We start from the raw sequence: 22,695 nt of genomic DNA, 5'->3' as shown, positions 1-22,695 counted from the left end.
AAATGAATTCTACACCAGTTACATACATTTGACTACCTAATAATATTTTAATAATAAGAGAAAACTGATAACTAATATGAAAAAAATGCATTTTTCTAATGCATTCCATCTGATTCAATTAGCCCCGGGACTGGGGTAATTCGAGATTATTAAAATAAAGATTAATGTATTTTAAGCTACATCTTTGGCTACATATTAATAAAACTTTTATAAAAATATATTTTAAACACAAATATTCGCTTCGCAGAGCAAACAATACTTCTTTTTGTAAAATTTGTTCATTTCGTGCAAAAACACATCGAATAAGTCTAGTTTTCGAGATTAGACATGAGGAAACTAAATTTATAATATTTACCACTGAGGAAAATATCTTTAAAGGAATAAAATTTTGAGTAAGTATTATAAGAGTCACTAAATGAGTCATACAGTTCCATGCTGTGGTTAGTCTACTATCCCCATCCGTTCATTTTTTAAAAGCATTAACAATATACGATAACAGAGACACATAAAAATCTGTTGGACTTTATTAAGTAAGAACTACACTTACTATCTAAGTAGAAATCAAATATCTCAGACAATCATATATATATAGATAGTAAAACAAAAACTTTAAGAATAAAAATTTAAAAACAAAAACTTTAAGAACAAAAATTTATTTAGGTGTAGGATTTTTTAAAATTGTGGCATAACTTCTATCATAGATGTGTTCGCAACAAGATATAATCTCGATTATTCTACTTATCTCTATATTCAACTGATTCCCAGTCTCCCCTTCTGAGTTTTGGATATAAAAGTAAGTACACGAAAATGTTAGAATTAAAAAGAATTATTTTAATATGTTATTTTGAATTGAAAAATAGTATTCAGTCCAGAAATATAGCGTGACAAAGTTGCAAGGTTTCATAGAGCCTGGCCTGCTAAGGCTAAAAAAGTAACCTAAAAACGTAGTTTTCTTTAAAATTTCATCAAAATAGTTCGATTTTACGCCGCCGCAGCTCATTATCTATTAAAGTAAAAAATATTTTAGATAAAAGTTGTAGGAAACGTTTTCCTCTACATGATTGATTATAACTATTTTTATCGTAGAATTCACTGGTGAAGAAATATTGCAAAAAAAACATGTCTTTGACGTTAATTTTCCAAAATGGCGGCGTGAGCGGAGGTTGGTCAAAACTTGAAGTTTTCATTTAGATACCAAACTTTCAAGCGACATGGTAACGTCGTGACGCCAAGTGCATAAAACTAGAGAACGGATAGCTTGACGACTCGCTTCGTCGCTTGACCGCTTGACATGTAAATACTGTAAATGCTATTGCGTATATGTTCGTGCCGTTGCCAAATTCGTGACGCTAACACAGCTTTATCTGGTGTTTTGACATCAACAAACTTGAAATTAAAATTACTCAGAAACTGAAACCGCAATCAAAAATCTGAAAACACTTTTATTATATAATGTCATCGGTATCTTTCGACTCATCCGATCAAACCGAATAAAATTGATGTGATCAATCCGAATAAAATTGATGCAGCCGATATCAAGATCTGTCCCGAAAAAGGATCATTTTAGCTTTTCAAATTTTTTCAGTCATACGTGTGACATATATAGCATTTTGTTCATTAACTGCTTTTCACAATGCCTACATACAATTTTAATTTTAATATAAAATTAAAATAAAATTAGTAACGAAAATGAACTTTGGTACGTATACGGATGTAATTTATGTATATAAAACAGACAAACAGGGAGAAAGCCAAAGAGAGCAAGAGAGAGAGAAAGAGAGAGAGAGAGAGAAAGACAGAGAGAAAGAGAGAGAGAGCGCAAAAGAGAAACATTGTAGGAAAACAAGAGTGAAAAAGAGAGAAAGTGAGAGCAAGGAGAAAATGAAAAGAGGCGCGAGAGAAAGATTACAAATCTTAATATTAAATCTATACCTTCATCAAAAATTTGTATTGGAGATAATATTTATAAAATTAATAATGCAATTCTTCATCATGGTAAAAACATAAACGGAGAACATTATACAAATTTATTGAAGCGAGCTAAAGATAAAAGCGAGCTAAAGATAAAAAATGAATTAATAAATGATTTAAAAGTTGAGATATATAAATGGCTTCAAAATGCTAAAAGCGCATATATATTAGGTGTTGGAATTAATTCGTAGCGTTTTACAAGTGATGGGAAGTACTTTCATTAATGTATTTTTTAATGCTCATGTGAAATAAATAACATTCTTTCATTAAAAAACGCTACGAATTAATTCCAACACCTAATATTTTTTTTAGAACAAATCTAAACAGTTAAATTAATAAATGAGTTAAATTAATACAATATGACTTAAAATATTAAATATAAATTTAATAATAAAAATAAATAAATATAAATTTACAAATGATAATAATTTTAGAAATAATATGTTTTTAGAAGATTTAAATTTCACATTATTTTATTTTCAAAAATTTACAAAAAGCAGTGAAATCCCTAAAAAAAATCTTTTTAAAAAAAGAAAAACTATGCGCCAAGAGCATAAAAAAAATATTGATTACATTCTTCTTAATCCAAAAAATGGATATGAAATAAATATAATTAATCAAGTATTTCGTTGCACAAGACACGTAGACTGAAAGTAATTAAAATTGTCAATATATTAAAATGAAATTATCAATGGATTATAGTGAAGAAAGAACTTGGCGTATCCGGGTAGCATTAATTATACTTCTGTGAATATATTAATTCAATACAGTATTTACATTATAAATTAAAATATATAATGAAATAATTTGTGGGATATAAAAATTACTCACAAATAATAGACGTGATATAAATTATGGAGGAATAGTATGTAGTAATATTGATAATATTTAGATACAGAAACATTATAGATAACGAATATAGAAGATTAGTGAACAATTGTTAACATCTCTTCTTTATTAAATTGTTTTCATCTATGCGCAGGGATCGGCATTATTGTAATATTTTTAGCTTTGATTAACGATTACTTAGATAATCCTTAATCAAATTTGAAAATTTTCCAATTTTTTGATTAATCAGTAATCAAAAAGAAAAAATATCTAATTATTCGATTAAACAAGTAATCAAGAACATGATTTTTTAATTATTTTATTAATCAGTGATCAGAAAATAAAATCTTTTTTGTTACTTGAAAAAATTTTTTGTTACTTGATCAATCAGTAATCAAAATGTAAATAATTTTAATTACATTAATAATCGATAATCAAACAAAAAAAATTTTTCAATTATTTCATTTATCAGTAATCAGCGTCCGATATTTCTTCATTAATTAATTGATTTTTTTTTATTTCTTAATTAATAATACTAATTTATCAAAAAGGACTTTGAATCAGCCGAGGTGCTTCTTAATAATTTCTGGATACCGAAAGCGATGTCGCGAGTTAAATTTCATTATCACGGTATCAGGTTTTCGAAATAATTGAGATTTAATGTGCCAAAAATTATTTTTTTTTTTTAAAAAAGAGTTAACATTATCTAACAATTCTGATAAGAATTCATTCTCTATAAAATGGATTTTTTAATTTTAATAACTTACTGTTATAAGTCATGCATTATATGTATATATATATATATATATATATATATATATATATATATATACATATATACATATGTATATGTATATATGTGTCCGGGAACATATTTGTCGCACTGTGTATGATGCTGATACAAAATCGCTAGTATTTCAAGGTTATGTTATTGACAGATGTCCAACCTTACGATATAATGTTTTACATCAGACAATTTTAACCATAGCTTGCTAGTGGCACCGTCTTTTGTCAAACGGCGGAAAAAGTACGTGATTTTGTTGCAAATAATCGCAATGCATCACTAAAAATAATGGAGGAGGCTTTAAATATCAGTAGAGAAACGATTCGAACCATACACATATTTGTCGCACTGTGTACTTTTTTGATCGTTTCGGGTGTTCGAACCAAAATTGGCCGTCCTGATTTTTTGTCATCTTCAAAGGTCTCTCTGCCTTCCAAAAAACGCTTATGCCACTCAAAAACAGCTGTACGACCTAGACATTGACTGCCGTAAACTTGTTGCATCGATCAGAATGTTTCTGATGCACTTTTACCAAGTTTTGCATTAAATTTAATCACTGCTCTTTGTTCCATATTAAAATTTCTATCTCGACCAAAATCTTGTTTAACATGAACTGTCATATCTTCGTTATACTATATGTCAACCAAAATGAATGAAACTTTGACAGATGATAGCAAAATGTTCAACCTTTAAAATGCATGTTTGAACGCACAGATGTCGCCACTGGTTGCTGAGATGTGGTTCGTGTCCGGGAACATATTTGTCGCACTGTGTATATTTTTTTTGTGCGAAAATGCCGAGTTTTGAACCGAATAAGTGTCATTTGCGGGAACTTTTGATTTACTTCTTTAATTTGAAGAAATCTGCAGCTGAGGCTCATCGATTGCTTGTAGAAGCATATGGTGAGACTGCCTTAAGTGAGAGAAGTTGTCGTGAATGGTTTCAAAAATTTAAGAAAAAATAAGAACGGTGAATTTGAATTGTCGAAGACAAAGAACGTAGCGAAAGGCCGAAAGTATATGAAGACGCGGAATTGGAAGCATTATTGAATGAAGATTCATGCCAAACGCAAAAAGAACTTGCACTTACATTTTGACTTACATCAATAAAACATTATGTATCGTTCTTTCACAATAAATGCTTAATTTTTGATAAAAAAACGGCGGAAACTTATTTGTACACCTAATATATATATATATATATATATATATATATATATATATATATATATATATAATATATACAGGGTGCGTCACCAAAATCCGGACAAATTTCAATTCAAATTTTCCGCTATACTGTGCCTCCGCCAGAGATTGTTATTGGCGTCCAAGAAAGTTTGATGCTTCTAGTAAACAGTCATATTCTCAAAATGGCCGCGATGTTAAAACCAAGTGCGGAGTATAATCGAAGAGCCGCGATCATCGAAGACCTTCGCGCCGGACTCTCAGCAACGGAAATAATTCGGTTTCTTTGGATACCCGAGATCCACTGTTTATGACATTGTGGCAAAATATACGGCTTTAGAACAATCCAACGAAGGTTCCAGTATGCCAGCGAGGAAGAGTCACTCGAAAGAACGCACCGCGAGGATCCCTGCAGTTGTTGAAAGGACTCAAACGCTGATTTCGGATGACCCAAGGCAATCGTTGCGAAAATTAGCATCGATTGTTGGTGTAAGCGAGCCAACAATGCGTCGAATTGCCGAGGAGGAGCTTCGATACAAATCGTACACATTAAAGAGGCTCTCTGAGGCTGCCACGACAAGGAATTGTTCGATTTGTTCGGATTTTGGTGACGCACCTAATATATATATTAGGTGTACAAATAAGTTTCCGCCGTTTTTATCAAAAATTAAGCATTTATTGTGAAAGAACAATACATAATGTTTTTAACGTTACATATATATATATATATATATATATATTAGGTGTTGGAATTAATTCGTAGCGTTTTTTAATGAAAGAATGTTATTTATTTCACATGAGCATTAAAAAATACATTAATGAAAGTACTTCCCATCACTTGTAAAACGCTACGAATTAATTCCAACATCTAATATATATATAAAACGCATATATATTTATATATATATGAAGAAATTCAAATATAGAATTTTTCTAAGACAGCAAATTTTCCGCCTATGACGACAAAGAATCTATGTACATACATATACATTTATACAAAAAAAATATAAAAAAACAAAGAACATCCCGTGAAAAAAAGATTAAATTCAACCATAATACTTTTTAAATAAAATTATTTGAAATAGGGTTTTTTATGTGATTTTGACAAGCAACATTTAATGAATGGTATATAAAGAAATATTAAATATATAAAGACTGGAAGAGATATTAAGTATTTATTACTTATTCTTACATTTTATTATTTTCTAATACAGTTCGCCTTTGAAACTATTCTTTTTTCAAAATTTTCATTAGTCGGTCGATTAAATTTCTCAGTATTAAACATAACAGTATTAACATTATAGCGAAGCAGAACATTCTTATAAATCGTTATTCTATTCTTGACAAACATTTATTATATAAAAACGTTTATTACATAAAATTACTAATTAACTTTTATTTTCATCAAATAAGGCTTTTTTTATAAAAGATTTCCTTGATCATCATCATATATGTAATCATATATGTAAATAAGTTCTAATGAATCGATAAAACAGATGACACTATGATCCTCTTAAATTTTTAATAGGCGAGAAAGAATTTCATCCAAACCGCGAACACACACACACACACACATTTCTCGAATTCCGGAGCCCATGAAAATATCCTTCATAAATATATATACATACGCCAAACGCAAATTCCTTTACTTCTCATTCAATAAATACTGATAATCAAGCGTTATTGCTCAGTTGTCGATTGTCAATGAATAAGTGAATTTCTGTGCGAGTTGTGAATTTATACATTAAAAAGTTGTGATTTTCAAAATAAAAAAGAGAAGAGAAGACTGAGCAAGATTGGATATTCATTTGAATGCAAGTGTTAATTTTTGTTTTCATTTTATGATTTATTTAATCATTATTTCCAAGTTAAAATAAAATTATTAATAACTCAAATACTTTTGGAAAACAAAATATTTTGGAAATAAAAAAATATGGAAATGAAAAATAATATAGAGGAATATTTTAGTTTTTTCTTAAGTTTGGAATATTCTAAATTTATCGAATATTCTAAATTGAATTCAATGATTTACTTTAGTTTTCTTATAGAATATCACTCGATCGATAATAATTCTTCAAATATGAACGACAATGATGAAGATTCTAGAATGTCTATTGTTTCATTTAATTCTGAAAAGGAAATAGCTTCCAAAAATGAGATAGATATTCAGTTTGCAATATCCGTTGAGAGACCAAGTTTGAAAGAAGAATTCAATAAACGATCATATTTAGATGGTAAATGTGATTCGTTCCTGATGAATCGAAATCGTCAACAAAGAAAGTTTATACCAGATGTGTAAAATAGAATTCAACAAGCATTCTGTCATATGTGAAAGTTTACACTCTTCATCTTTAAAATTCACTTGAAAGTACGATTTTCGAACCAATTATTTTAATTGTATTCATCTTTTATTATTCTACTATTATCAACAAAAAATTATATGAATGTAGAGAGCGACAAGCATCAACTTTACAGTAGAATCAAATTTTCAAAAGATTTATAAAAGATTATCATCGCAATAGCGAATTTCTATTTTTATTTAACATGATTTATTATTAACTTTAAGATAATACACATGCAATAATACCATCAAATTTCAAGAAAATTCAATTTCAATAAATTCTGACTATTTTCAATTTGCGAGTGTACTATCTTAAAATAAGAATAATTCACACTATTATGTATGTTGTAATTACGAACAACAAATTAAAATTTGATAAATTAAATTTAAAAATAATTCATACTCAATTCCATAATAAATTTGTATCGCTCAAATAGTTGCAAGCTAATTGTAACTTCTGCTTAATTGAAAAATCGAATAAATTCTTTTTTACTGAAATTCTGAATCGATACTTATTTTATTGTAATTGACAAATTAATAACATTTATGCTTTTTCAAATTATTCAATAGTAAAACACTTTCAAATTATTCGATAATAAGATAACAGTAAGACGCCGCCCCGCTTATTACACATCTGTGCATAAGTAATAAGCTGAATCCTTAAAATTCAAATTTCGTTTTGTAACTTTAGAAGTATATTTTTTACATATTCTACTATTAATTTAGAAAATTTTCGATTTTTAAACTGGTTATATGAGATTCCCTCTTAACTGTTCTTAGAGAGTACATGGTGAAAAATTGACAGAATTTGAGAATTACTGCTTAGCTAAAAAACAACGTCTTCACAGTTCTCAGGAAAACAAAAATCGAAGAACGTATTGTGATTTTTCTCAAAAAGAATTCGAAGATAATATTGCAAATTTTATTTTAGATAGTTTTGTGTCATATAACACAGTAGGGTTATCGTCATTTCGGAAAATTTTCGATGGTAATTTTGACCTTTAATGATAATTTCTAATGTGTTCAATTAAAAATTCCATTAAATATAACAAAAAATCTAAAAATAAATTTTCATAGAGAAAAAAAGATTAAAAAATTACTAATTAAAATAAAAATTACAAACTGTAAATGTGCATTACATTATGAATATTCATAAATGTGGTAAACAACTGTATCATTTATCTGCACATACATTATTAGAAGTACATTAGTAGAATGGAGGAGTTATATAACAATAAAATAATATAAAAAATGAGATTTTGAACACCAAACACGTGTGCACGATAGCAGATATCTGGAGTAGCCTCAATCGTCAATTCATTGGTGTGACTGTTCATTGAGTAATTATATTGCAGAATTTATAGAGAAAGAGATTATTTTATAACCATTGTAGATATCACATCAAATTATTGTATGTGTGGAATTATCAGTCAACACCATAACAATGTTATTTCATTTACAAGTTATCATACATTTTTACTTAGATTGATCCACAGTCTTTCAAGAGAATTTCATATGCAATTGCCTGTAAACGATTTCCCGGAAGCCACATACATGACCGAATTATTAATATTTTGAATAAAATTCATTCAAAATATGAAGTAACTATTGAGAAGTTGATAGCTACTGTTACGGACAATGGTTTCAATTTTGTCAAAACTTTCCGAAAATTCGGAATTCATACAGATGATTCTTTGTTTTATGAAGGTGAGTCGACGTTTTTTTCTGAAAAGAATTATTTTCTGATTTAAAATATTTACATTTATGTATAGTATTTATTACTTCTATTATTATAATATTATATTGTTAAAAATTCTTCTACATCTGACTCTTATAGCCTCTTTATTATTTAATTCTATCGTTACATGATGTGTTAAAAAGTTTTTTACATTAATATTTTTCTTTGATGCAAACATCTATCAAAGATTCAATTATTTTCATTTCTAAAATTCCTAAAGTCTGATTTAATAGTGAACAGGAACTAATGATAATATGGGTGTTGTAGACTATCTTGAAGCATATGAAGAACAAAATCAGAATGAACATCATTTTGTAGGAACAATGTCTTTTGAAGGAATTGTTTCCTTCAAAATTACATTATTACCTCATCGAAAATGTGCTAGCCACACTCTACATTTAGTTGCAACAACTGATCTAATAAATGATATCAAGTCACTAGAAAATATTAAATTGATGTACAATGATATAATTAGGAAATGTACAAGTTTGTGAAACATGATAGGTCTCCAAAAAAATATGAGATCATAGTTGAAACTTTGGAAGACGCAAAACGACCTATTGCTACGCGGTGAAATTCATTGTTTGAAACAACTGTTTCAAATTCTATTTTTTTAGAAAGAAAGTGAAAACAATTTATTTCAACAATAAATATAATTCTTATAATAATATTTTATATAGGATGATTTGCAAACAGTTTTCAGTTAAATTGTTTTGCCTTTATTAGTAGATTTTCGAATTTGTTTAAAATTGTCGAGGAAGGATAGCAAGCAGCTGTAGCGGCGGCAACTCATCCAAAATTTAAAATAAGATGGATTGAAGTGCTTAAATAAAATGGCGCAAAACAATGCAATGGCTGTTATAAAAAATGGGATTGCGGCATGTAATCACCTTCTATTATAAAATATCACAGAGACCATTAATAATGATGGTATTGATTTTGATAATGAAATCGAAGCCAATCAAATAATCAAATTATTTTAGGGACTACTGCATATAAAATAGAGTTTCAACGTTTCTGTCAATAATAAAATAATGATTTGTCGATTTTACATGCTTATCCAATAATAAAATGAACATTCTCAAATTTAATACTTTGTTGCCACCTTTAGCGCCAGTCAAAAGAATATTCTCATTCGCTACGATATTTAATACTGAGAAATTTAATCGATAGACTGATGAAAATTTTTAAAAAAGAGTACTTTCAATCTATATATATTTAATATTTCTTTATATACCATCCGTTAAATGTTTGCTTGTCGAAATCACATAAAGAACCCTACTTCAATTAATTTTATTTAAAAAGTATTGTGATTGAATTTAATCCTTTTTCACTGGATGATCTTTGTTTTTTTATATACATTTATATAAATGTATATGTATGTACGTAGATTCTGTGTCGTCATAGGCGGAAAATTCGCTGTCTTAGAAAAATTCTATATTTGAATCTCTTCATATATATATATATAAATATATATGCATTTTATATATATATATATATATATATATGTATATACTATTATAAATCATGCGTTATATATATATATATATATATATATATAAAACGCATGATTTATAATAGTAAGTTATTAAAATTAAAAAATCCATTTTATACAGAACGAACAATCATGAATTCTTATCAGAATGATTAGATAATATTAACTCTTTTTATTAAAGAAATGTCACTTTTTGTCAAATATCCATTTTTGGCATATTAAATCTCAATTATTTCGAAAACCTGACGTGATACCATGATAGTGAAATTTAACTCGCGACATCGCTTTCGGCATCCAGAAATTATTAAGAAGCACCTCGGCTGGTTCAAAGTAACTAAAAAAAATCTTTTTGATAAACTATTATTATTAATTAAGAAAATAAAAAAAAATAATCAACTAATTAATGAAGAATTATCGGATGCCGATTACTGATAAATGAAATAATTGAAAAATTTTTAGGTTTTATTACCGATTACTAAAGTAATTATTTACATTTTGATTACTGATTGATTAAGTAACAAAAAAATTTTATTTTCTGATGACTGATTAATAAAGTAATTAAAAAAATCATGTACTTGATTAATCAAATAATTAAATATTTTTTAATTTTAATTACTGATTAATTGAGTAATTAAATACTTTTTCTTTTTGATTAATGATTAATCGAATAATTGGAAAATTTTCATTATCTAAGTAATCATTAATCAAAGCTACAAATATTACAATAATGCCTATCTCTATCTATGCATATATCTGCAGTATATTGTATGTGATAACCTTTTTATTAATTCCTGAATAGTCAAGTCTGTAGAAAGCAGATTTTTTAAATGTCTACTACACACTATGCCAACAAAAATTACAACAGAATTGTTGCAGAATTAGATGTACATAATACTGTTGACAGATTGCTAGAAAAAACATAAAGAATTGGCAAGATCTGCTCAGTTTTTGCTAATAATTTGCCCTCACATTATGTCAACAGGCGATATTAATAGAATACAAGTCTAATGCGGACGCAATTGATGGCAGACTGTCGTTATTTTCTGCTCGAACTTGCTGACAGTCTGCTAGAAGACATTTTACTATCTGGGTTTGTATTACAAATAATTTTCGTACTATGAAAACATAGAATATTACGTTTTAATGCACGAGCATACCCAAGTTTTTTCTTCACTATAATATATTGACAATTTTATATTAATGTATTAACAATTTTAGTCACTTTCAATCTATCTTATGTGTCTTGCGTAATGAAATACTTGATTAATTACATTTCATATCTGTTTTTTTTTTCCGATTAAGAGAATGTATTCAATATCTTTTTTATGCACTTAGCGTATATTATTTCTTTTTTTTAGGGATAAGACATATCCAAAACCACTATCGGATCTTTTGCAGGTAAAAAGTACATTTTAACTAGACTATTTTCTAAATTTATTACTTGTCAGCTATGAATGTTTAAAAATACTCGAAAATGGGTTTTTCAGGCGTTTTAATCTCGTTTTTCTCAAAATTCCGACATGGTGAAACAGTTTCACTTATGGATTCAGCGCATCAAAAATGCATGGGAAATTTTTCTTTTTCAAACACAAATGTATGTTAAAAAGAAATTTCAGACCTGTGTCTAATTAATTTTACAATCACTATACAGAAATATTTATACTTTAATGGCCCCTAATAATTACTTGGTTCAACATTGGCAACTCTTACCAATGATATTTATTCATCAACACTTTGAAATTCTTACGGTTATCTTATAAAAGAAATAGAAAGAAAAAATTAGGGCTACATATACAGGGTGCGTCAGGTATTTGAGGACATATTGACTATAAAACTAAAATGCGTATATTTCTTAGAAAACTTATTGTATTTTATTGACTTTTTTACAGCAAAGTAAGAAACTCGTAGGCAATACAATTATTCGATAAAATCACCTTCAGCAGCAATAACAGCTTCAATTCTCTGCCGAAAACGTTTGCATGCTCGAATCAAAGAAGCCTTGTCCATATGTGTCATTACTCTGGCAATAACTGCTCTGAGGGAATCAAGCGTGTTATGGGGATGTTTATTGGTCTCCCGTTCTACAACGCCCCATACATAGTAATCTAAAGGATTAAGATCAGGGGAGCTAGGTGGCCACATGTTTGGGGTTATGTGATTTGGGGGGCAATAATGCCCTGGACTTGCTGCACAAACTGTAATGTTCTAACTGCATCTGAACGTGCTTTATGTGTTTTGTGCTTGGCAACACTTTGAACATTGCCATTAGATACTTCTAACTCTCGACGAACTTTGCGAACAAACGATCGGGCGAGATTCAAAAATTCGGAGATTTCAAGATCGCTATTATTCGCGTGTATAGCGACGATAACAGCGTGTCTTTTCATGAGTTAGCTTATTGCCATCCATTTATGATCTGAAAGGAAAAAAGAAAGAAAAATATTTTGCTGCGAAGTGACAAGCACATATGTGAGTGTCCTCAAATACCTGACGCACCCTGTACATATAGATGATCTCAGAGAATGTTCAGTATTATTTAATCAATAAAATGAGATTCAAAATTGAATTGAATAAATAACTATTGACTAAGAGCACGTAGAATAACATTTTCACTTAATTTAAGCGGATATCTGCCTCATGATTTTTCTGTGTGTAAATATATAATGCTCGTAGTTATTTTAAGGTGAATCAAGTTTTCACGTTTTAACTATTCAAAGTCAAATACGGATTATATTATTGAATTATACCGAAAAATGTATTGAAACAATGGAAAAATTATTGTGTTGTTTTAAAGAACTTGTAAGGAAAATTTATTATAACTTTTCTCAGATTATAGAACAAAATCAGTTCGCTTAACATAATATTCTTAAAGTGAGCTGATCGTTGTTTCACTTCCGCGTATGTACGAGTCTTAAGGCGAGTCTGATCCGCGTTAAAATAGAGAACATTTCGATTCGTGATACGTAAAATGATAATGAGAAACGATTATAATATGGATAATAAGCGATACCGATTGTAATACGGTTAAGAGATATCAAGGGTTTAATGTTGTTTCTCCGATGTCTGATAATTACTATTTATATACTGTAATTATGAAGTGTCTCATGAAATTGACCAGGCATTTTAACATTTCATAAAAAGATTTAAAAATCTATTATTTTATTTAGAGGAATATATTTTATTTACATCTTTTCAAGCAAGTTGCAAAACTTATTTTTATATACCTCTCTTTTCCTTTGTAATGAGACCAACATATATTGAATCATTTTGAATACATAACAAAAATTTTAAGAATATTAAAACTCTATTTACAATTACAATCTAAAATTAAGCATTTTTCGAACGATATTGAGGGTTATGAATATTTTTAAAATCTGGAAAGTTTTAAATAAATGTTCATTTTTTATAACACATTTTACATTATTACATACAATCTACTTTATTTTATACGCAGACAATGTTATTTTTAAGAGTTAGTTTTACAGCCAATTTCTTTATCTCTAGATAACTTTATTCATGAGATATCTGGGAGATATCTGGAAAATAGATAAAGTCATCAGTAAAATTATCGGTAAAAATAAAGTTATCTAGAGGTAAAAAAATTGGTCATTTAAACATATATAAAAATATTTTTTAGATGCAAAACTTTCTAGAATATGTAGTTAAAAAAACAATCAGAATTTTTATAATTGAATTGTCCAAAAATTTTTACAAGAAAAGAATTAATATTTGAGTGCCCATCACTTTTCTTTCACTATTTCTTCTTTCTCTTTATATATAAATTTTTTGAAATATTTGATTAATTTTATGGATAATTATGTAAAACAGCATCATGTATCAATGCATATTTCTTGTATACATATACAAGGTATGTTCTCTTATTAATTTAAAAGAATTGAATAGATGAGTAAGAATAATTCAGATAAGAATAATTATTTGATTGTGTGAACGAAAATGCTGCGTGTGTAAGATAATTTTTAAACGATTAAAGAGTCAGCTCCACTCCATTCATAAGTTCTCATTTCCTCATAATCAAGAATATAGCAGTGGCATAATTATAAATAATTAAACGGAAATTGGAAGTAAATGGTCAACTTAATCCATTACTACTCAATTGTTTATTAAAAATGGTTGATTTTTCATACTAAGTTCAAACTTAATTACCGTCATCTTGTTTGATATCATTTGTAATTCATTCAATTCTTTTGAACGGGGTTCAATCTGTATATACAATATTGTATATTATATTAATATATTATAAATATACACACACACATATATATATATATATATATATATACATACGCACATATATATACGTGCGCACGTTGCGTGCGTTTTGTTATTCTACATTGGAATTTGCTTTTTAAGAATAAGATGGAGAAAGCTGTCCCCACTTTCATTACAATTACATTACATTTATAGCGCTGATTTAAAAACATTATATTTCCGCTCTTCTCCCGCTTTTAATCAGTCCACTAATCTGTGAACATTAATAATGCAGAGTTTGTGAATATTATAAATGTTATAATTGTAATATTCCGCCGCTATTATTCTTATATATTATAATTTATCAATTGATAATTATAGTAGCACGATCATTTTTATGATAATGATCCTTACCGTTTGTAATATTTTATCGATTATTGTATTTCATCACTGGTTTTAAATAATCGTACACAATATTTATTAAAAGTTAAAAAAGATGTGTTTCTTTTTTCAGACTTATTTTTTTTAATATGCAGAAATGTATTAGGTCATTTAAAAAGTATCCGCGGTTTTTTGTTCAATTTTTGAATGAAAAATCCGCAGATACTTTTTAAATGACCCAATATATAATATGTATATAAAAGAATATTCGTATATACTGAAAAAGGTTTGCGTACTTTTTGCGATTTATACTAATTTATAAAAAATTAATTTATCAGTTTCTTTTTATGCGAATTTCTTTATGCATTGATATAACAATTATGGTAACAAAAATATATATGTTAAAGTTTTTGAAATAAAAGTTGAGATTTCGTAAACTTACACTATAGTTCTTTAATTATACTTAACGATTATTATTAATTATAATAATTATAATAATATAATATTAATTATAATATATAATTAATTATAATTATCTTTACCTTAATTTAGTCATTATGCATGGTTGCACATAATTAAGATAGAAGCCCCTATTTCCGGAGGACTATTTCCGAGACAGGCAGCTGGAATTCCATAACAAACAGGGACTCCAGCAGCGGAGGGACACGTCGTGCGGTATTCCGCAGGGATCCGTGCTGGGCCTCCTACTCTGGAACGTCACATACGACTCGGTTCTCCATCTCGGACGCGGGGAGCCGTGAAGCGGCGGTGAACCGCGAAGGACGTATCGCCGCCGAACCTGGTTTGATCCTCCGCGCGCGGGGTTCCGTCCCTATTGCCCCGTCAGTCCACGACTGCGAGGCTGGGGCGGGGCCTCCGCCCTGTCGCGCGCGAGGGATACGCCGCGCCGCGAAAACATATTTCGCGGCGCGATAAGCGAGCATGAGGGGCGCCAAACTCTCGTTTGGCGCGCCTTGAGGGGGCTGAGAATCCTGGCGGGGATCCCCAACCCCCCATTCAGGACACCCGGAGGGGTTTTAGTGGGTGCAAGTCCCACATAACCCCGGGCTCTCCCCTGAGGTCCGGGGTATGCGTCAGGCATTTCCCCTCCGTTATCAAAAAAAAAAAAAAAAAAAGAAGAAGAAGCCTCTATTTCCAACATCACCGGATCCCTCGATGCTGTTTGTGCGAAAAATGAATCTGAATGGCTTTATGATGTCTGAAAAAAATAATTGAAAAAGAAGGAGATATAAAATTATCATTTACAAAGATTTCAATATTTATAATTCTAATTATAAAAATCTTTCCAGACTTATATCTAGTTGGACACTAAGGGGACACTGGAGTGACGAAATTATCGATAAATTACAGCTATATAAAAATCTCCGAATTAACTAAAAAAATTAAAAGCGTCGACTATTATAGATTTTAATCCCTTAATTGTTGTAAAAATATAACAAATTAAATAATAAATTCGTTGAATTGAATACAGAAACATTAGAATGATTTCCATAGAGTGATTCCCATGGCAATATATGTCAAGGTAATTTTATTTTTTAACTTTGTAACGTGTGATGAGTTATAACTACAATCTTCCAAAGGTTATTGGGTGTAATGACCTTTGATAATGTATGGAAGAGTCAAGATCATCGAAGATGAATCATTCATTTTAATTTTAATATCTTCTCAATAATTAACGAGAGTAAATTAACTACCAAAAGCTCTCAATGGTCATTCAAAGTTATGACCTTGTCAACATCGGAGTTGAATTCCCTATTTCATTTCTAATAACTTACAGATTGAAAAAAGGAATAAAATTGAGTAAAATAATATTTTATTTTTAATTAATTACAATGCATCAAAGAAATGATATTGGAAAAATTCGTAAAAAATGATGACTAAAAAGAGTCGAAAAAAAATTTATTATATTATTATATATGACATATGAAATCTAAGTTCCGAGTAATAATTTATTAATTTATATATGATAAAATCTAAGTGAAGCGTATTTTTGTATCTAAAGATTATGCGTTTCGCGGGTTTTTTTCTGTGTCCAGATCCATTCTGGGAATGCCAACGTTTCGTGAATCTTGCAGTTCACTTCATCAGGACAAAGAGCAGTCTGGTATTGAACTGTTCCTCCGCCATTTATTACGCTGCTTGTTGGAGTGATGAGAGGGGAAAGAAAAGAATTGTAAGGGAGATGGGGGAAATTAGTCGTTGTCCTATAATCGGGAGAATGGTCTTCCATATTTTACTTATGTTGTAGCCATTATCTCTATTTAGATTGTTAGGGTGTTTTGTATCTATATGGCTTCTCTAAACTTTCTTAAAAAGTGATGTTAGCTGTTGTGGTCGTTTTGTCAAACAGTATTTAATGTCCTGTTTCAATGTTGTGTTCTGATAATACCGATTGCGTGGCTTGTTTTAGCCTGACATCACATTGGTATTCTTTTATCCATAGGTTAATCATTTTCCCGGTTTTTTCAATGTATACTTGCTCGCAGGAACAAGGTATTTTGTATACTCCTGCGGAGCTGAGTGGAGGTCTTTAATTTTTAGGATTTCTTAAGATTTGTTCTATTGTCTTTTTGGTTTGAAAATAATTCGGATATTGTGTTTGTTTAATAATAATTAATCCTGCCAATCCGATCTATTGTTCCTTTGACATGGGAGAATGAATAAGATCCTTTTGTCTGGTTGTTTGTCGGAAATCATCTTGTTCGCATGTTTATTGATTATGTCTTTTTTGTCGTGTCTGTTTTTCTGTAAAGCTAATTTTAGGTGGTTGAGTTCTGTCTGTAGATGTTCTTTATCAGAGATGGTGAAAGCTCTATGTAAATAGAGTCGCAAGCTAACAAGTAAGTTGATTGCTGACTGTTTTTGTGCTGGATGGTGGTGCGACTTGGCAAAATCTTTATAGAAAGCACCCGTGGAAGCCTCAAAAGTATTTTTGTATCTTTTCTACACCAAGAAAAAATCTCATGAATAAAAATTCTACTTAAACGATACGTATCAGGTATATAAAAGATTTGATATCAATAATGGCCGCTACATTATAATCTTTAATTATTATCTCATTCAATCGAAATCATATATGAGCCTCGAACAAAACTCTGTTATACGAAATTAAAAATTTAAATACGAATTCTAAGTGAATTATTTTTATTAATTTATGTATGGTAAAAAATAAGTGATACGTATCATTAGTGAAAAAGTCTTTATATATATATCAACAACTAACACTAAATTTAATCCCAAATTAAATAAAAAATATAATCTAAGTGATTATTTTTAATATTTATATTACAATGAAACTTAAATCTTTATATCTTTATATTCTTATTAAAGGATCTTCTTATTTCTATCTAAGTGGCTTTAATTCTTCTTATATGAAACTTTTATATCGCAATTTATTCAAAGTAACAGTACTAAACATACGAAACTGTAAAAGTTACAAAAGTTGTACGAACTATTAGGTCTGAAGTAAATAAAGAGGGATACCAATTTTCAAGGATTTCGCGACTTGGGGATCGTTATATTTCTGTTTTCTTATTTTTCTTCGTAGGAACCGAAAATTATTATAACGTCAAACTTAAGGAAAAATTGGTACAATGAAATAAAGTGAATATAATCCTTTTTCACATCATTGTAAAATTATTGTCAGTTATGCTTCAATAATATAGAAATCAATTTCAAATTGCATAAAATGCGAGTAATATTGCACAAAATGTTAATCAGATTATATTTTTCATTAAGATGTGTTACAAATAAAATTAATGATTTTATAAAAATATGAAAACTTGAAAATACAATAAAACATTAATTATTACTTTCCAACTAATCTTTTTTACGAATCGTATTTTTTATTTGATTTATATCGACTGTAATATTGATAATTCGCAACGAAAAAGATTTCTTATTTAAAAAAACAATGATTAATAATGAGATGTCCTCTTTCTTTTTAGTCGAATTTGATAAAGTTAGATCTCCTATTTACATATTTACATATTCACATATATGTATACTTTCACGCCTTCCGTCGGCGCGTGCGAGTTCGCGCGGTACGCGAATAAAAAAAAAGCGTTCTTTCTAACTTCGTCCTCGCACAGTCGAGTAACCCACTAATTGCAAAGTTAGGCGCCAGACGAGCTCAAGATCACGTCAATTCATTATCGCAAATTTATATACAATAAGCCTTCGTGATCACGCGAATCTGTTCCTTAGACGTAAAGGGCCGCGACAGCGCGAGGATCGGCTAGCTCAATTTTCCAGTAGAGAGGCGGAAAAGGGCTTCAGGGTCGCTCACAGGAAATGGAAGGAACGACGTTTGTCAATCGAATAAATACACTGAATAAAAGAAAATGAGTAACATGTATTTCAAAATCGCGGAGGCGCGATAAAATATAAAGCAAAAGAGTCCGTGAGAAGGACAAAAACAAAAAGAAAGGCTCATAGAGAACCGAGGTATTGATGCTACACGAGAGATTCGCTATCGCGACTCAAGCGCATAAAACATCACGCGGGTGTGCCGGTCACCCCGCACCAATGGATTCTTTACAATTGCAAAATTCCTAGACACTTTCGTGCACACGGCGACACAAGTTGCGTGTCAATTGTCCGTTATCGTTGATACAACGCCACACATTTGTACTCAATCGAGGGCTGTGTAAACTTGTGTTTTCTAGTGACAATTACTACTAACTGTTACTAACTGCGGCGACTATAAATGATGTTGGAAGACGTTGAATGGTCGGCACTTTTACTTTTTTTTTATTTAGTACAGGCGGAAAAAATTAAATATGTAATATTTAATTTGCATAGGGAATGCATAAATATGCAATTTAAATATGCAATATTAAAATTGTATGTATACATATATAATATAATGTGTATATATATATATATATATATATATACATAAAATTTAATTACAATGTTTTGTATAAATAAACATAGGAAATATCTGCATGAATACCTCAGTATAAATTACTTCTAGCTCTAATTTGTGTAGATATTCACACATCATAATACACATACATGCAATAGTCTAATATTGAAAAAAACAATTATTATATAGAGGACTTTAAATCTAAAATATAAAACTAACATAAATTAAGGCTAATGAGGCAATATAGATATATAACGAAAAACTCACATATCCAAAAAGATTGTGTTACTCACAAATTGCCAAAGATGAAGATGTAAAATTTTAGTAAATAGATTTGTATAAATGTAATTTTGTGATCAATTATGTATCAAAGCTTCTTGACACTCTCTCTATCTACTAAAATTTTACATCATTTCATCTCTGGCAATTTGCGAGTGACAATCTCTTTGTATTTGTGAGCTTTTTGTAACATATCTGTATTGCTGAAGAGGACTTCAAAGTGAGTTGAAATGTACAAAGTAAAGAAGATATCATTTATCAGAGAATTCGTAATTTAATTATTTTTTGTAAGATGTTACGTCTAATCATCTGCGTTTGATTCTCATTAGTTTTGATTTATGTTAGGTGTATGTATATTCTGATATTGAAAATAAAAGCATAGATCACTAATATCCGTATATTTGACCATAAAAAACATATCTCTTTTTATTAAATGTAGAAAAAAAAGAACATCAGTACACCTTTTTGTTATACATAACAAAAAGAGATGAAATAGCTATACACGTATGTGAATATGAATTAAAAATATATTTTATGTTTTGTAATGTGTGTACATCATAATGCACGTAAAATATAATTCTAATATTCACTATTTTGTCTATATCATATCATGAAAAGTTAAGTATGAGTAACTTCTGTCTCTTCTTATTATGGGCCTTCTATAATAAGACATTAATTATAAATCAGAAGTTAGAAGCTAAAAATTGACCAATCACAGTCGTCAATTTTTAGCATCTGACTTCTATGACTGATTTATGGCTTATTATTGTAAAAGGCCCGTTAAACATAATAAAAAAAGATGGAATAGCTACTTATTGTATATATGTGCAATGTAGGTGCGCAACTAAGTTCTCGCTGTTATTTTGATGAAAATGCAACTTTATTGTGAAAAAATGGTTACAAATGAATCATTGAAAGTATTGCCCATCGCTAGCTACTACTTTTTCCCATCTTTCTGGCATAGCTCGTATACCATCACGATAAAACTGTTCATCTTTTGAGGCTATCCACTTATCAAGCTATTTTTGGATGTCTTCATATGAGTAGAACTGCTGGTCAGCCAGACCATGTGCCATCGAACGGAACAAGTGATAATCGGACGGTGCAATATCTGGAGAATATGGCGGGTGGGGTAGGACTTCCCATTTCAGCGTTTGCAGATAGGTTTTAACGGGTTTGGCAACGTGAGGCCGAGCGTTGTCATGCTGTAGAATCACTTTTTCGTGCCTCTCCGCGTATTGTGGCCGTTTTTCGCGCAGTGCTCGACTCAATCGAATCAATTGAAGTCGATACTGTTCCCCAGTGATGGTTTCGTTCGGTTTCAACAGCTCATAATAAATAACACCGACCTGGTCCCACCAAATACACAACATAACCTTCGCAGCGTGAATATTCGGCCGAGGCGTCGACGTAGAAGCATGACCGGGCAGCCCCCATGACTTTCTTCTCTTTGGGTTGCTGTAATGAATCCATTTTTCATCACCCGTCACGATGCAATGAAGAAAACCTTTCCTTTTTTGTCGCTGGAGCAATTGTTCACAGACGAAAAAACGCTCAACTTGGCTTCAACTCATAAGGAACCCAAGTTCCTTGCTTCTGAATCATTCCCAACGCATGCAATCTCTTGGAAATGGCTTGGCGGGTAACTCCTAATACTGAAGCAAGCTCTTCTTGCGTTTGGCACCGATCCTCATCGAGCAATGCCTCCAATTCAGCGTCTTCGAAGGTTTTTGGCCTTCCTTCACGCGGACGGTCGTCAACATCGAAATCACCGTCTTTGAAGCGACGGAACTAATCTAGGCACGTTGTTTCACTTAGAGCAGCATCTCCGTAAACTTTTTGGAGCTCTCTATACGCTTCAGCCGCCGTTTTTTTCGAATGAAAGAAGAAAATCAATACTTCCCGCATATGACGATTATTTGGCACAAAATCAGACATTTTCACACAACCAAAAGAATATGACGTAAAAATAAAATCACTAATGTTTCAAAGCGGTTTGTTTACCATATGTCTAAGCTTGGTTCATGACGTTTAGGTTATGTCCAATCGACCAGCACTTACTGCTGGAGCCATCTGTTGACAAACAGCGGGAACTTAGTTGCGCATCTATTTATGTACTGAAAATACATGTTACATCCTAAGTTAAAATGGCATTGCGAACAAAGGAAAAAGTGCTGTTACATTACACGTATATACATGTATTTCAAATACATTTTGCATTCAAAGATATAGCTATGTCACAGTCAGAGTGTTCATTTAGTAAAAATATTATTGTAACTTGCTGTTAGTCAATGTATACATTGACCTATAAGTGTATACATTTACTAAAACACTTTAAATATGATATACTTATATACATTTCATAAACGTACAACATTGTATGAAAATTATGCATATGACTATTGACTGTATATTATATGTATGTATAGCACATATACAGAGTGTCTGGAAATAATCGCTAAATATTTCATGGGCAGATAGAGCGGACTAATCTGAGTCGAAAAGTCCTTTACCATTTTGTAAGTTTCCTCAATTAATGAGATATTAATCCTTAAAGATAGCTGAATACGTGCGCCCGTCTGGCCTACTACTGC

General features: G+C 30.1%; 1 long non-coding RNA gene across 1 annotated transcript; it reads left to right on the top strand.

Moving 5' to 3' along the window:
* Positions 1 to 4,812: 4,812 nt before the first annotated feature.
* Positions 4,813 to 22,076, top strand: LOC147908296 (uncharacterized). Its single transcript, XR_015546318.1, has 2 exons — positions 4,813 to 11,431; positions 11,700 to 22,076. It is a non-coding gene; the product is annotated as an uncharacterized LOC147908296 (long non-coding RNA).
* Positions 22,077 to 22,695: the final 619 nt, after the last annotated feature.

This window comes from Acromyrmex echinatior, chromosome 10 (assembly GCF_024713525.1).
Source record: "Acromyrmex echinatior isolate Ae372 chromosome 10, ASM2471352v2, whole genome shotgun sequence".
Lineage (NCBI taxonomy): Eukaryota > Metazoa > Arthropoda > Insecta > Hymenoptera > Formicidae > Acromyrmex > Acromyrmex echinatior.
This window is presented reverse-complemented; position numbering and strand designations above follow the sequence as displayed.